The sequence below is a fragment of the Atta colombica genome, unplaced genomic scaffold, assembly GCF_001594045.1.
Source record: "Atta colombica isolate Treedump-2 unplaced genomic scaffold, Acol1.0 scaffold27, whole genome shotgun sequence".
Classification (NCBI taxonomy): Eukaryota; Metazoa; Arthropoda; class Insecta; order Hymenoptera; family Formicidae; genus Atta; species Atta colombica.
The window spans coordinates 334,029-338,880 of NW_017259370.1; the positions used below are offsets into that span (position 1 = coordinate 334,029).

At 23.1% G+C, this 4,852-nt stretch overlaps 1 pseudogene; it reads right to left on the reverse strand.

The window, feature by feature from the left end:
* Positions 1 to 120: 120 nt before the first annotated feature.
* LOC108689514 overlaps positions 121 to 4,852 on the reverse strand; it is an 8,190-nt pseudogene continuing 3,458 nt past the window's right edge.

The following is a 4,852-nucleotide window of genomic DNA, read 5'->3' on the forward strand; positions in this document are numbered from 1 at the left end:
AAATAAAAAAAAAATAAAAAATCATTTACGAGATGGTAATAATAAATAAAATAATATTTTTCAAAAGTTTTTTATATAAGTAAATATATAATTTGTATCACATACACATTTCGTATTTTTTTAATTATCTGGATCAATAGAATCATAAGGTGGATGTGTTGAATAAAATTATCTCCTATAAGTGTCTATTAATTTCTTAACATAATCTTTACGCTTTTTTATCGATTCTTGAATTATAAACGAAGTATCTGGATCTAACTCATTAATAATACCTTCTGAGAATTTTTTCACCTAAAATAAGATAGTTTGAGATATTAATAATTAGCAATTCATTCTTATGTAAAAATTTATTAAATATGATTTTTAATTTAACACAATTATAACAAATAAGTATATAATATGTACAAATAGTATATTTAAGTTGTTAGCTCCGGTAGTATTTGTACATCCTAAAGAAATTATCTTTTATTTACGAAATATATATGTAAAAACATTCTCATAAATCGACTAAATTATTAAACCAAGATATCTAAGAGGATTTTCTTGCAAATTTTTTGGATTGTTTTTTTAGATTATCAGTTAATATTAATTTGTGAATTACAAGAATTCTGTTTATATTTTAAATGTTATTCAATTTTACAATGTGATTTTGCTCAAAAATATAAAAACAGAATCTAAAAATATAACTATAATTAATTATTAATATTAATTTAGTTAGATAAAATTAGATTAATTTACAGTTTCATACAAACAATGGTTTTCATTTGAAGCGCGCCATAATTAAAACATTATTGATAGAATTAATAGGTCGTTAAATATATGAATCTAGTATTATATAAAATTTACCTTGTCAATTTGTTCGTCAGAATAAACATTTGAAAGAATCAATGTTATCATGTTGCATTTGTAGTAAGTGATCTACAAAAAATATATTTATAATTAAGAAATTTTTATAATTAAGGAAACAATTAAGTATACATATTTAGAAAAGTTATATTACTTGGGTTTTATGATCTCAAAATTGTTTAATACATAATCAAGGATCAAATCGTTGCGCGCATGATTCTCCATAATATACGTAAAGACAAGAGAATGCTCCTTATCGTGAAATAATGAAATGTTAAATGCTGTAATATTTAAATAGTTGATGATGATATTGGGATTTTCAGCGCAACTCAAACTTTTCAATAATTTTTTTTGATATTTTTCCATTTTATATTTTTTTTTTAGATATAATTTCAATACTTTATCCCAAGTAGCTCTATTGGCTGTCATCAAACCAGAACAGTATACAAATTTTTGCCATTGTGGAATTCTAAAATACATGTTTGTTAAGAAAAGATACATAGATTTCATGTGTATAACCGACTTTATATTTTATTCAATATTCGTATTTTTATGTTCTACATTTTTTAAGCATCTTAATTATTTTACACGTAAAATTAAATTCCCGTTTTATGCAACTTTCTCATTTTATAAATTCTATATGATACTAACGCGACCAAATAATTATCATATTACAGTCAAGAAATTAATAAAATTCTATCAATAATATAATATTGTTAATTTATTATATACTTTTACTTATACGCAATAATATATATTCTATGTGCATTGCATCATTAGAATAAGAATGAGGATTGAGGGAAAAAAGAAAAGAGAATATTTGATCTCAACGATTTAAAGAAACAGAGAATCGGCTATCTACATGCACGCACGTACACAAATACAATTTATAAAATAATCGTAAGAATATATATAATTTATAAGATGATCGTAAGAAAAACTTACTTGTGGCTTTTAAGATCCTCAAGATATTTGCTTAATTTAATGGCGGCCATTGCCTTACATTTCACGTGACCGAAAATACATGTAAATTTTAAAACATCTACCCTTGTCACTATTGTGAGATCGTCATCATGAGGATTTTCTTCATATCCTATCTTCAGAAGTAATCTGTCGAAGAGTTCTATCATACGCAACTATAATAGAAATTATGAAATATTGGTTTTATAATAATTTATTGATTTATTTATGTTTAGATTCATATATATTATTAGTATTAATATTTTATTAATACATTTATATGAGTGACAAGTGAACTTGCGTCTTAATTTCAATTTATAATATATTAATACCTATATGTATGTAATTTGAAAACAATTCCAACAATTACCAATATTAATAGATTTATTTAAATGTACAAGATATCACGGCAATTAGAAAAAAAGTGTCAATAATTTATCGCAATTCCAGCGAAATTTCTCATTAGTTTTAACAGAATTCTATACTCTATAATTATTTTAATAGACTTCCGGCTGCTACTTTTTCAATTTTAGTGTTTTAATAAAAAATACAGAACTTTTTTTTATTTTGATAAGGAACTATGAAAAATGCTACTAGAATTATTATTATTTTTTTTTATTAATAGAATATCGCGCGCGCGCGTGTGTGTGTGTGTTAATTTCACAAATCCGAATAAATTTTGAATGTGAAGTTAGTATTTTGCCATTGTATTAATATAAAAAGAGTATTGATAGATTCTAATGGCATTTTATAAAAATGTAGTTAATTTATAGTGAGAAAGAAAATTAAGATATAGGGGAAACCGGGGGGTCATCTATGGATCATCAATTGTTTAACATAATCTAGAATGTTTAAATTAATACTAGTGTTACATCAGTAAATCAATACGACTGTTACTTCATTACCCATACTTTTTATCTAGATGGCAGTTATTAAATTCCATTGTATCGAAAAGCATCAATCATTAATGGTTTTCGTGGTGCAATATAGTAACTTTTTAATCGCATAAAGATGTTTTAATATAATTTTTGTAGTAAAAGTATATCTTTTACTATAGATAAGATGCAAGTTTTTGCGCATCTTTTCTCAACTTACTACGTTATAAGTAATAATTTATTTTTTATAGTTTTTTTCTATTAAATGTATAGTAATTAAACTTATAGTTGGGATACCACAACATTTATTTTTCTGCCATCGAAAAACACGTTGAATAATTTTATCAAAATCGATGAGTAGACTCGTCATAATTACAAAAAATGCATATTTACAAAAAAATGCATAATTATACAAAAAAATAACAAAAAGTAATCATTTTTGTTACTTTTCGTTACTTTTTTTTAAATGGTAACGCGTACTTTAACGATAACGCGATATTTTTTATCGCAAATAACGATAATGAAAATTTTTAAAAAGTAACTTTCTCAATATTATATATAACTTAACTTATGTATATATAATCAAATGTAAATTTATAAAATTAGTACAAACATTTTTTATTCATTATTATAATTTTATATATTTATAATAAAAGAAATATGTAATGTTTAATGTAAGATAAAATATTTACAAAGCAATAATTCATTATTTGACATTACGAAGAATGTAAACATAGAACTGGCTAAAGTATAAAGAGAGTCAAACTGTAATAGATATTAGAGAAATATTTATCTTTATGAAAAATATTATTATCTACCTTAATATTTTCCAGTTCTGGTAGTAAAAGAATTTTCTTCAACTGCGTTATAATTCGGAACAATGGATACCATGCCACATAATCTGTTTCTAACGATAAGTAACTTATAATATTAATAAATAGCTATCCACTTATTTCTTTATTTTCTTCCATCATAAAGAAAAATGCACCATTAATGATTTGAGCAAGACGATTAAAGACGTGTATATTCTTATATTTGCTACTATGTAAGTAATTTGAAATTTTATACCAATTTTTGATGTCGTAATTAACGCGATAATATCCTGTAACATCACCCATTATTATATATTTACTATTAAGTCTTCAAGTAAAAATTTGTTATTATATTTAAAAATATTGATATTTTAAGATTGATAATGTTGATAATATTTTAAATAAGATACCTTTTTTATAACAAAGAAATATTATACATATATTGTATACTTATTATTCATATTAGAAAATAGTACAAAAATTATAGATTAAAAATGATTTTATATTGATAATTAAGTCAGGTTTTAAATATAATACTTCAAGCATATAAATCACCTTTAAGCTTTCATAAATATAAAAATACATATAAAGCTGAATTAAATTTTTTTAAATCATTAAATTTTTGTCATAAATTCTTTTTATTGGCGAAAATAAAACAAAATAAAGAAGTAGAAAAGATTTGTTAATCCGTACTTACCAGTTTGTTGTAAGTTAACAATAATCCAGTCATTTGAATTAATTGTAAAGCTTATATTTTGATCTGGTCGTAATCAATGTCTGGGCATAGTATTAGAGAAATTCGGATTAGACTGCGTAGCGAAAGTCACGGGAATCCACCATTTATTAGTGATAGTTTCATTAAATCTCTGGAAACATATTTGTGATATTGTTACTTCACCAGTTTCATAATTTTTTTTCACATTTACTACAGGATAACGGTCTTGATTCCAAGTATCCATGACTTCTTTTATTTTATAATTTTCGTGCGGGACATTAGATTCATCTAGAGCACTTTGCATAGTGCTCCATAAATCGTCCGGAGTAGTCGAGTTAAATTGGCTAAATTTGAAAAATAATTTGTCAAAGGCTATATATATGTCAAGGAATATAAATTTACTATTAAATAATCTATGTGAATATTTAATTTATAGATATACATAATCTATGTGAATATTTAATTTATAGATATACATATAAAAACTTATATTTTAAATATTTATATGTATGTATAAATTAAATTAAATATTCATGTAAATTAAATTAAACAGAATAATATATTATATAAATATTCAACATTACATTGCTATTTAATTATAAAACGCATATTTTATTTTTTATTTAATTATAATTTAATTTAAG